Raw genomic sequence first — 13,534 nt, 5'->3', positions numbered from 1 at the left:
GTTCGCTGAGTGACAGGTGGAACATAAAGGAGTGTCTGTCAAACCAGTCTCATGTAGACGTTTATTAATGGGGAATTTTCCACATGCGATGTGATACCTTGTCCCTCGAAATAATGGTGGAAGGCATGGCCGATGAAGGTCGTTCCACACTGTAGTCCACCTCGTTAATGGATACTTGATTTCATCGTTGCTGCAAGTTACATCACGCAGTAATTGAATGTTAACATCATTTGTAAGTGGGGGGTGCATACATGAGAGGCCAGCATGTACAAAACTACTCTCCGCAAAAGAGAAAGGCAGAAGCTCGAAATGAAGCGCAACATGTCCTACTGCCACAGGCAGGGAGACAGGAGCTGGCATGTAAATGTCGAAGAGTTGACGTGTGAATGAATTCCCTGTGCCCGACCACCGTTTGTTCATGGCGTGCAAATATAAGACCGCCGCATGACACCGGATGTTGGTCAGTCCAAGTCTCCTGGCTTTCCAGGGGAGAGTGAGTGTATCATATTTGATCTTAAAACTGTTACCAGCCATCAGGATGTAGGCTGCGACCATTCTCTGGCGACATTGGAAGGACCCGTGCTGTGTGCAACAGCTTGAAAACTACATGCATGTTCAGATATTCTACAAGGAATTGAAGGTGATATTGCCGAATGGTAGCGCGGCTGACTTGGAGGCAGGCTGGGAGTTGACCGCTGCAGTGAAACGAGTTGTGGGCGCACAGGCGATAACAAGGTATCATAAGCTCTGGACACGATGTAGAGACGCCGTTTCTTCTTGTGTGAGCCCACAATCAATTGGCAACACTGTAGTTTTGGCAACACTGAAAGCACTGCCTGGTAAGTCCCCATACATGGAGATCAAATCAAGTTTGTGCATGGTCTCCTCCAGTGGCCGCAGGGCGCAACCTTAGGAGTGCGTCATAAAACTCCCAATAAGTGGTCCCAAGCCAAGAGTGTAGAGGAACATGGATAGTGAACATTTCTGACGTAAGGAACAGCGGATCGGTATTGGTCCACCGATACGACCGTTAGCCTTGACAGTGGAGTGGGCGCTGGTGTAGAGATGTAGTGTACCAGTGAAGTGGGCCAGGAAGTCCATCCACTCCATGGCAAAAAAGAGGTAACCATGTTGCACCCCCCGATCAAAAGACTGTCGAAGTCGACCACCAATGCTGAGCAGAGATTGGACACAGCCACTAGAGCAAACACATCTTGACATTCACCAGTGGCCATCTTTCCATTGAAAGGTAGTCTCGGCCTCGTTCGTTCCACAGATATTTTACTTGGAAGGGCCCAATGGTATCACGTCGCCAACATACCTGAAAAAATCCTTTAGTCGGCACTGAGTGAGATTAGGGAGCAGTAATGAGCAACTGTATTCCGCTGCGATGGCTTGTGAACTGGGATGATAATCCCGTCAACAGATGCCTGCGGAACTGTGACAGCTTTCTTCAACAGTTCTTAGAACATCGCCAACTTCACAGAGAGAGACGCCACGCCAGGCGACTTGTTTGGAGCACCCTTCACTGTCACACCATTGTCGTTATCAGAAGTGATGTTCTTCATCATTGTTCTAGCTTCGACGCCCGAGGCAGTGCAAGTGACATGGGACAAAAACTGCTCCAAATTATGAACTTTATACTGCTCCTAGTGACAGATACGGCGAACGTATTCCGCAAATCCAGCCATAATATCTTCCTGGTTGGTGACCCGATGCTCCACACATGTGATAAGCTCGGAGACCAGATGCTACCAGTGACGGTTCCTGGCAATCATGACGTGATGCGTCGAGGGGTGTGCCAGTCACGATGTATCTTGGTGGCCAATACTCACTCCCATTCCCTGCAATTTGCGGTGGGTCTGCACCACTATGTCAGCCTCGATCCTGTTGCAATCCATCTGAACGGCAGGAGAGTGTGGTTGCGTATCAAGATAATGAAACACACCAAATCAGAAGTCTGGCGTATGGCGGTTCCAAGCAGACACATCCCTGCCAAACTGCATCAAGGCTTGCCCTGTTGCAGGCTTGGCAAACTCCAGCACTGAAACCATCGTCGTCGTATAGGCCATACGGTAGCGCTCGCACACTGTCCATACCTTCAAATGGCTCTGAGCACTATGCGACTCAACTTCTGAGGTCATCAGTCCCCTAGAACGTAGAACTACTTAAACCTAACTAACCTAAGGACATCACACACATCCATGCCCGTGGCAGGATACGAACCTGCGACCGGAGCGGTCACTCGGCTCCAGACTGTAGCGCCTAGAACCTCACGGCCACTCCGGCCGGCTCCATACCTTCACTACAAGCCGCCGGCAGTCGGGATTGGTAAGTGTATGGTGTTTAATTTCCACAGCATACGACTGCGCCGCACCACATGGCGTGGGAGAAGGATAGTGCTGACATAGGCACAGTGGCCCAAGAATGCCAAGGACCAGCGTTCTGCATCTTCCATAGCACCGACGAGCCCCTGAGAGACATCGCAGAGTGCTACCTGCTACGTGTAGCCCTGTACATCGCCTTGTGGAATAATCCAAGTGTCAAGAAGGGATCAGCTGGAGAGGCTAAGAGGTATAACAGGCTACATCCGCAAGAGCACCTCCAGAAGCAGCGAGACATCAGTGTTGGAAGCTCAAACTATTTTCCTTAGAAGTTGTCGATGTTAATCTTAGCCACGTGGTACATCTGAAGCTGTGGCCCGTCACGTGGGGGGATCCAGCCGGTAGCCAGCAGGAGGAGGATAGAGAGCCTGTATACAGAGAGAGTGGCCATAGGTGAAGTTGCCCATGATTGGTTGATTAGCTTTGGCAGAAAAATGGCGCCAAAAGTCTCGGGCGCTTCCTATGTTCGCCGTGCTTTTGAGTTGAAGTTCAGAGGAGTTTTGGAAACGATTAAAAGGTATTTGAATTATTGAGAGACTTGTTATGCGTTGTGCATGCATGTTCGATTTTTAGTTGTAGGTCGTTTTTAGTACGTCATTAGCGTTTGCGATCTTAAATACGAGTTGAAATAATGAAGAGTTTTGTGATGAAGTCGGTAGGCCTACATGTTTGAAGTAAACACGTTAGTAATTGTACAGTATTGTTTTTGATATCTGTAATTCGTTCTGCAGACTTTCGTAAACAATGCCGTGTTGTGCTGCATTTGGTTGTTCCAATAGAGGCGAAAATGGATTTCGCATGTTAGCATTTCCATGCAATGAAGAAAGACGAAAGCAGTGGGCAGTCGCAGTCAACAGGGCTGACATAAATAGAACAGGAGCCTTGTGGAAACCAACCAAGTACTCTTATCTATCCGAAGTAAGTCGTTTTTGCTTTTTACTACATATAAAACAACTTGCAATATACATAGTTAAATTTGAAAACAGGCTTGTAAATTGGCTGTGTGAAAATTATTATAACACATTATTCTTATAAACAAAGGCATTTAACGAATGATTTCGTCATATTGTCTTGTGCTTTTGATTCGGTGAGTGCGTACTCCACTACTCCACTACTGGCCATTCAAAAGTCCTGCCAGCAGTTTGGCAGAAAAATGGCCGCCGTATCGTCCGGTTGGCCACTCTCTCCCTATACAGGCTCTCTAGAGGACAGCCGGTAGCGCCGCTCAGCGGCTGTCCCTGGCAGCCACCGCTGCTGCCACGTGTTTCGCGGGTGCCGTAAGCTCCTGCGCAGGGTCCGGCGCGAGCCTCCACGTCGTCGCTCCATGCCGATGTCGTCGCGGCCTCGGATGTGACCATACGATTCACCGCAAATATCGCCGATGACAGTCGCAGAATAACCGAGCCCAAATGGAGCAGAGTTATTCCACATCGCATTTGTCACTGATGGTCCGTCGCCCAGAGTAACAATGTGGTCTTGAGGGATCACAGAAATGTCACCAGGGCGATCGGTCACAGGTTCGCGGATGGGAAGCGAGGCATCCCGGGTGGAGGTCGTGCGGCGCCACCGCTTGCGCTTCTTTTATTTCCGCTGTTTGTGCATCCGACTGTCAGTGTCGGAAGACGGGAGGGATTCCCGAAGTGCCCGCACAAAAGCCGACGTAGGAACGATGAGTGATGAATGTTTCGTCGAGACGTCCGCACGGCGTCGTAGAGCGTCGCTGTGGTAGCAGGACAGAGGAGTGCAGGCGCCTCCATTCCATCGGACTCTGCAGATAGCCGTGTCACTAGTGACAGAGGCTTTATTGTCGCCGACCGATGGGCGGGAAGTGAGGGCCGCCGCATAGCTGACAGGCAGTACCGTTTGTGGAATCTCCCTCGGCGTCTTCGCGGGCGGCCGTTGAGGGATGCGCCGTTGCAGGCCTGCCGAAAGCACAATAGACTCCTTGCCACATACAGAGCAAGCCTCGGGTTGACCGTACTGTATAAAGACCGCGTGACATCCACTTGTAACGCCGGAAATGCATATCCTTCTATTTCCATCTATCGCACTATAAATTTTTTCCTTATTTTGCTACCTGAAGATATGACATTTCTGTGTCTTTATATACTGTAATTGTTTTACTATATATATATATATATATATATATATATATATATATATATATATTTATTTATGCATTTATGTCGATGTATAATTGGTTTGTTTTGTAAATATTAGTTGTGGTTTTACGCTGGGTCTTGCCTAGGGAAAACTATGCTATCGAACGATTACACCCTGATACATCGTGTGGAGAACCAAAGTGTTTAGGATCCTTGGGAGTGTTAACTCTGCCGCGTGGAGCAGGTGTGTTGTGTGACGCTCTCGCGAGTTGCCGCGCTTTCGGGGTTTGGCAGCATGTAATTGCGCTCGACTTGCTATGATAGTTTCTGACACGGTGTCGCGGACGGGAAGCGTTAGCTGGCGCACATCAAGAGCCCGTTTCGCCTGGTGACCGTGTCGAGTAGAAGGCGCGCCAACATCCAGCTTCTGCAACAGCGACGGCCGAGAATGAGTGACTGTCGCCACCTCCCCGATCGACGACTGCAAACCTTCAACCAACTAACAAGGAACACTAAAAGCACGTAAAGTTTTAGAACTGTATGGCAGACCTCAGCTTCTCAAACTGTTGCATCACAAAAATACAGCAACTTAGCATGAACCTTTGTTGGTCATTGTTCCAATTGCATTACCAAACAGGGTCCCTTCCTTTTCTGGAATGAACCAGTGTGTCGTTGAAATTCATACGCCAGCATTAAAGTAATATCATTCCATTTCACTGCTTTAATTTCAAAGTCCAGTTAAAGTATTCATAGCTGGCTACAAAATTTAGATTACACAAGCAGAAATTAAGAGTGCGAGTTTTGTTACCATATTTTAGCTTACCTGTGACTGGAGCTCATCTTCGTACATACTAAATTTTACTATTGTTAATTGTTCAGAATCATTTAATTCAAGTTCAAAGTTAAATCTCTTATTTATAAGTTGCGCAGATGCAAGTAGCTTTTGAAATGATTGTTGAGGTAGCCCAAGAATAACTTTATTTAATTGAATTTCGTAGTGCTTCAGAAACAAAGTTCACTATTATTTTCAGTCGCTAAATTAACTTTCAATTTTCAGGTTTTATTAATTCTTTTGCTAAATTAAGTCAGAGTGCAGCGAAATTTATTACTTCTGACAAACATTCAGTTTTCACACAGCACGTGTCAACCTTCTGTTGCCACGCTTTTAGTGCTAATTAGATGTGCATTAATCTTTCATTTTCAGTTACTATAGTAGTTGTCTATAGGACAGGCGACCGTAATTTTCCCCAAATCTCAAATATCTAATTAACGCCAAATAATTGTTAACGTAACGACCGCACATTTACTTTCTTTGTTAATTTTACCCTTTTCTCAAAACTAATTTTCACCAATTTCATTCGCATTTTTCCTTTCACTAAGATGTAATCTTTTCCTCCCTCTTTACCGACAAATTAACTTCGATGACGATAGCTTTTCCCAAATTTCCATTAGGTGCACGCGATTTTATTTTTCAGTGTCATTAAGGTCGGTAAGTGAGGGGGAGGTTACACACTGATATTTAAATACGACAGGACGTGGCAACGATCAATCGTGATCTAACGCAACCCTTTTAAAACGGTATGCAGGCTCAACTGCAAGCAGCGTTCTAATTTGTGACCGTCAACCACGCATCAGGGCCGGAAGGCCGCTGTTACTTCTTCCGCCTGCAACTCCAAAGGCAGCTCAGAGACGCAAATGTTACGAATGCCCAAGCCCGCATGCGCTACAGCGATTGCGCTGACGTTGCCGTCAGCAAGACGGAACCAGAGGCTACGTTGAGCAGATAAGAAGTTCTTGCGCCACGCAGCATTGTCAACGATCTTGACATATACGACACTACTAAGAATAGTACGGTGCAGTCCCAGTATGACCGATGGTGATATTTTTGCTCATCATGGACGACGCGTTCTATTTCCAGAGATTTCTGGTTGTGTATGTTCATTATTAAAGTTGCTGCTCACAAGCAAGCGAAGTTTAAGTCCGCAAACTGAACAAGGCAGTCTGTTCGCATCGCAGACTTAAACACAGGGCACTGTTCGGCTTCTAAAGACAGACTGTCTCAGCACCGCCGTTGACAGTCTTTGCACTGATAGCTCGATGCAAATCTTATACAGTCTTCAGTATCTGCAGTCAGTTTTGTGAACACTTAGCTACTTGCTGCGTCGTCTGCTTAAAGTATGCATACATGTAACAATATTTCAGAATGGGATTTGTGGTTCCATCTAGATACAAACAAGCAGTTAATTTCTTTAAAGTCAGTAGCGCCATTAGACTTGTTTATTTAAAGTGTTACATTTACACTTACACAAACATGATTTCGGTTCTAAAGTGCCATTATCAGGTGTTGAAGCCGAAATCATGATTGTGTAACACTGTAAATAAACAACAGTTTAATGGCGGCACGGAATTTAAAGAAATATGTTATGACTGTTATTAAGCAGTTAATTGTCCCAGAACTAGATTAGGCGACAATTCACCATCATCAGCGTGTTTTCTTCTATTCCACAACACAAGAAATACGTGACTGATACATTATGGATCATGCAAATATTGAAATTTATTTGCTGCATGTGACATGCTCTTTGAAATACGCGCAACAAAATACCAAATTAGTTACATACAGGAACTACTAATGGCAAAAGGACTACACTGGGTTGAAGTAAATCTAGTTCAAAACAACATTTGAAATTAACGTCTTCCAGTATCTGATAATCATACACTAATGATGGCGAGTTTTCTATTAAACACTTATCAAGGGAACGATTAAAGTTTTTAATTAAAGGTGGACCAGCAAATCTGCCTGGTTCGATACGTCCCGTCGCGAATAGCTTTCTTGTGCCAACCTCTTCGTCTCACAAGAGGAGGCCACAACCATCGTATAAGGAATATCCTTAAGATTTTGTAGACTTGTAGTAGTACATTAGGACAACATATGTTCATTTAGAAAGGCGTACTACTTAGGCGATTTCGACAAAATTGCAAGAGAAGTCTTACGCGTCGGTGATGGACCAGTGCGTTGCGACCCTAAGAATGGGACGGCGGCGGTAACCCGATTATCTTAGTCGGTGAAAAGCTGTTTCGAGTCACGCATATGTTTTTTCTTCATTTATGGTAACTAGTCACATATTGAATTTCCAATTTGAATGGCTTTTCATTATTTTTTACTATCACAACAAATATTATATTTTTAAATATCGGCAATCGGGCAAGGTTCCGATAACTGCTTTGCATCTGGGCGCACATGTTTCAAGGACGAGGGACAGGCTTGGAAAATTCAAGTCAAAAACCGATAAATGAAGGTGTAAATCACTTAATTCACTAATACGGTGAGTGCGAATATGCCACAAAATGAGTTAAATGTACGATTAATTGTTGAATGTGCTTCCGACATTACAAGGTGCAAGATTATATTTTTTATACAGACCTGGAAACCACAAATTAGAACTGAGTCTTCTTCATAGAATGAAAGCAGTTTACCGCATGCACAAGAAATCTTCAGAGTTTCTAAGGGGAAAAAATCCTCGTTGACATTTTGAAAAGTTTTCTCTTTCTTCCGACAATTTCGATGAAAACCATGGGGAACACATTTTCGTAAATATCGGTGCCGGAAATTGGTGATGTATGATGGAATGTACACTCCTGGAAATGGAAAAAAGAACACATTGACACCGGTGTGTCAGACCCACCATACTTGCTCCGGACACTGCGAGAGGGCTGTACAAGCAATGATCACACGCACGGCACAGCGGACACACCAGGAACCGCGGTGTTGGCCGTCGAATGGCGCTAGTTGCGCAGCATTTGTGCACCGCCGCCGTCAGTGTCAGCCAGTTTTCCGTGGCATACGGAGCTCCATCGCAGTCTTTAACACTGGTAGCATGCCGCGACAGTGTGGACGTGAACCGTATGTGCAGTTGACGGACTTTGAGCGAGGGCGTATAGTGGGCATGCGGGAGGCCGGGTGGACGTACCGCCGAATTGCTCAACACGTGGGGCGTGAGGTCTCCACAGTACATCGATGTTGTCGCCAGTGGTCGGCGGAAGGTGCACGTGCCCGTCGACCTGGGACCGGACCGCAGCGACGCACGGATGCACGCCAAGACCGTAGGATCCTACGCAGTGCCGTAGGGGACCGCACCGCCACTTCCCAGCAAATTAGGGACACTGTTGCTCCTGGGGTATCGGCGAGGACCATTCGCAACCGTCTCCATGAAGCTGGGCTACGGTCCCGCACACCGTTAGGCCGTCTTCCGCTCACGCCCCAACATCGTGCAGCCCGCCTCCAGTGGTGTCGCGACAGGCGTGAATGGAGGGACGAATGGAGACGTATCGTCTTCAGCGATGAGAGTCGCTTCTGTCTTGGTGCCAATGATGGTCGTATGCGTGTTTGGCGCCGTGCAGGTGAGCGCCACAATCAGGACTGCATACGACCGAGGCACACAGGGCCAACACCCGGCATCATGGTGTGGGGAGCGATCTCCTACACTGGCCGTACACCACTGGTGATCGTCGAGGGGACACTGAATAGTGCACGGTACATCCAAACCGTCATCGAACCCATCGTTCTACCATTCCTAGACCGGCAAGGGAACTTGCTGTTCCAACAGGACAATGCACGTCCGCATGTATCCCGTGCCACCCAACGTGCTCTAGAAGGTGTAAGTCAACTACCCTGGCCAGCAAGATCTCCGGATCTGTCCCCCATTGAGCATGTTTGGGACTGGATGAAGCGTCGTCTCACGTGGTCTGCACGTCCAGCACGAACGCTGGTCCAACTGAGGCGCCAGGTGGAAATGGCATGGCAAGCCGTTCCACAGGACTACATCCAGCATCTCTACGATCGTCTCCATGGGAGAATAGCAGCTTGCATTGCTGCGAAAGGTGGATATACACTGTACTAGTGCCGACATTGTGCATGCTCTGTGGCCTGTGTCTATGTGCCTGTGGTTCTGTCAGTGTGATCATGTGATGTATCTGACCCCAGGAATGTGTCAATAAAGTTTCCCCTTCCTGGGACAATGAATTCACGGTGTTCTTATTTCAATTTCCAGGAGTGTATTTTGGTTCAAATGGCTCTGGGCACTATGGGACTTAACTTCTGAGGTCATCAGTCCCCTAGAACCTAGAACTACTTAAACCTAACTAACCCACGGACATCACACACATCCATGCCAGAGGCAGGATTCGAACCTGCGACCATAGCGGTCACGCGGCTCCAGACTGTAGCGCCTAGATCCGCTCGGCCACCCCGGCCGGCGAATGTATTTTAATAGCGTTTTCACGAAAAGCAATTTCTCTTTAGTTTTCAATAAAACATCAATAAGTTTGAAGGCGTTTGATAAAGTTTTTAACTTGCCTATAGAAATAGAAGTCACATAATATTTGTTGTAATAGCAACAATCAGTAAAAGGCCAAATAGCATTGGAAATTCAATAAAATTTCATGCAAATACACGTGCCTTTTTATCATATTACCTTTTAAATGTAATATGTACGACATAAAATGACTAGTGTTGAAAATGAATAAAAAAATAAATAAACAGAAAAGCGAGCGAGACTCGATGCAGCGATCCACCGATTACGGCTCCTGTACGCTAACCACATGACCGCCGTCAGTTCGTGTTTAGGGTCACATTGCGCCGGTATACCATTGATGCCTAAAACTTCTCTTTCGATTTTCTCGAAATTGCCTAAACAGTACACATTATGTTGTCCAACTTCTACAGTAAAAGTTGCTAACCAGAAAAAACGAGAAAGTAACAAATTAACATACGTCTTACTGTTGCAGAACGCATTTAGTACATATACGTATTACCGGATACAGAAGATAGTTCATAAACAAAAAGAAACGAAACAACCATGGCAAAAAAAGGTCCTCAATTTAGTTCCAAAGACAGAAGATACTGCTGTGTCGTTCGAAGACAGCCAGGGCAAAAGCACCACAGGCCAAAGATGCGACCTGGTATCAGTGTCATAGAGAATCGCCACTTGCGCGAGTTCCACCAGCAGCTTGGATGTGCTGAGGATGAAGATACCGACTTCGCCTCGGCCAATTGCCGGCCGAGTACAATCCGCCAATGACGTGACGACAACGGACAGAAACCTACTAGGAAGATAGAAGAGCAGCTCTCACCCACTTGGTTTTAAATCATTGCCCAGGGCTGACTTTGACACGGAACGTCGCTTAAATAACTCTTAGAAGTGAATAGACAGTTGTTGTAAATTGAATTTGCTACGTACTGTGAAGTTTACCTACGATTATTCGCATTTAGCCGCTGAGGACCATTTTCTTGGGTTGTATTATAAACGGTGTTGCAGACTTCATTATTAAACTAGCCATAAAGATACGTAAACCTTTAACTCATTTGCGTGACTTTGTTAGTAATTTGTTGGAGTGGCGTAGAACCTTCGTTCTTCTATCCTGTTACCTGATGCTGGGACATAGCTGAGTGATAGTGGCAGGGAGGAATTGTCCTAGGGGTGTACTGCAGCAGAAGCCGCTTCACGAATTCAAAAACTCTGCCTCCTCATCACTAGCGACGACGCCTTTACAAAACTGACGACGAGGGCTTACAAAACATGCTTCCATGAATTTTGAAACAACTAAGGAACGAAGGAAAAAAAACGATATTTTTCTATAATATTCTTCTGAAAATTGTAATTCCTTACCTTTGTTCTGTTCCAAGCCTTGAGAATTATCACGCAAGCGTCTTGCTGATGGATACAGAAACTTCCGATACGTACCTGAAATAAAGAGAAGAACATTACAATCGTGTTATAAACGCAATAAATATTTTAATTGTTGGTGTTAATACGCTCTGTTGAATTTCAAAATGGGTAACTCAGTTTGGTATTTTGTTTGCTAAAATCAGTTAATTACATTCAAAGAATTTGGTAACGTTAACATGAATATTCAATATAAGCGAATTAGTTGTCTAAATGCCATAACGACACGACCTAGTACCGAAATTGATTTCATTCGAATTTCAATATCTGTTTTTGTTATAGTATTCACCCCGAAGACCGGTTTGCAACAATTGTCCACGATAGTCTACTCTGTGCACGCCTCTTCCTGAGTTTCTACGATTTTTACCCTCTAGAGTTCCCTCGGCTACCAAACTGACGATTCCATGACTCTTCAGCAACGCCCGTACCAACCTATCCCCTCTCTTAGCCAAATTGTGCGACAAATTTCATTTCCCCAAATTGATTTATTATCTCTTCATTGGATGCACCGTCTACCAATCGAATCTTCTGCATATTTTGTGAAACCACTAAACTTTAATATCCTTTTGAAATTTTCCTTGGCTTCCTTAGCTCTTTCTCGATGTACAGATTGAGTAACATCGGGGATAGGCTACAGAGAAGTCTTAATCTCTTCTCAAATACGGCTTCCATCTTATGCCACTTGACACATAGAATTTCAGTCTGCCTTCTATACAGGTTGTACGTTACCTTTCAGTCTCTATATTTTTTCCCTCCTGCCTTCACAATTTCGAAGACTGTAGTACAGTCGACATCATAAAACCTTTCCCTACATCTAAAAATGCTGTAAATGTGGGTTTACCTTTCCTAAACCTATCTTCTAATATAAGTCGTAGGCTCAGTATTGCCTCGTGTTTTCCTTCATTTCTATGAAACCGAAACTGATGTTCCCCGAGATGGGCTTCTACCAGTTTTCCATTCTTCTGTAAATAAGTGTTCTCAGTATTTTGCAAATATGACTTACTAAACTTTTAGTTCCTGTCGGCATCAGCCTTCTTTGGAACTGGAATGATTACATTCTTCGTGATGTGTGAGGGTATTTCTGTGCACTTCAATAAAATTCTTCAGGGTATCAGACCGCATCGTCATAATTTAAAATGCGCATTTTAAATTATGACGATGCGGTCTGATGCCCTGAAGAATTTTATTGAAGAAGACAACGGCCGCGGAAGCCTACGCTTATATTTCTGTGCAGTTTGTTGGTATTTTTGTGGAGGTAAGTGGCTTTAGATTTCTACGCACAGGTCATGCAATTCGCATAGATAACGGACCACTGATTTGCGTACGCGGCGGTGGCGCCCGACCACCCAGATGGGTTTCATACGATTTACATCAGGCGAATGTGATCTTCGAGACATCAACGTGATTTCGTTACAATGCTCCTCAAGCCACTGTAGCATGGTTCTGGCTCCGAGACGCAGTGAACTATGTTGCTGAATGATGACATCGCCGTCGGGGAAGACATGAAGGATGAGGTGATGCAAGTGGCTCACAGCTCAGCGTGTCTTCGATTACTACCACAGGTCCCACGCAAGCGCAGGAGAATATCTCAGACAGCATAATACTGCCCCCACCTGCCTCCATCCATGCCGTGAATCAGTTTCGAGCAGCCATTCACCTCGATCGCGGCGGTTGTGTAGCAAAAATGTTATTAACAAAAAGAGTTGGCACGTTTCCATTGACGTATGGTAGGATTCCGATGATTCCGTATCAACGGCAACCGTAACTGACGATCTCCTTGGGTCCAAATGTGAAAATGTATGGGTGGTCTGGTAAGGAGCTTCATGTTAAACAGTGTGTGATTAACGGTGTGCTCCGAAACACTTATGCGCGCACCAGCATTGTGCTCTGTAGCAGAGATACCACAGGTATCCATCTATCTTACGTTACAGAGCATACAAGCCTCCGAACCCCACGTTTTGCTAAGAGTCGTGGGCGTCCAACCATTTAGTGGCAAGTGGTTGTTTCACTATCCTTCTACCTCTTTCCGTAGATGCTCACGACAGTAGCAAGTGTGTGTTCGACCAGATTCGCCGTTTTCGAGTTACTCGTTCACATGCTCTGCGTGATAATAACCTGTCCTTTGCCAGAATCGCGTATCTTAATGGATTCTCCATATGCAGCCTATATGTTTTCTAGGGTGGTTCCCCGTCCGTGTCTGCTTCGCTTACATACTTTTGTTACCACGTCACGATCCCGCAAATCCACCAGGCGGATCCAACATTGCAGTGGGCAAAGGTAATAATGTTTTGGTTTATCAGTGTATCTACCATGTCAAGTCGCT

Source organism: Schistocerca serialis, chromosome 8 (assembly GCF_023864345.2).
Source record: "Schistocerca serialis cubense isolate TAMUIC-IGC-003099 chromosome 8, iqSchSeri2.2, whole genome shotgun sequence".
Taxonomy (NCBI): Eukaryota; Metazoa; Arthropoda; class Insecta; order Orthoptera; family Acrididae; genus Schistocerca; species Schistocerca serialis.
This window is presented reverse-complemented; position numbering follows the sequence as displayed.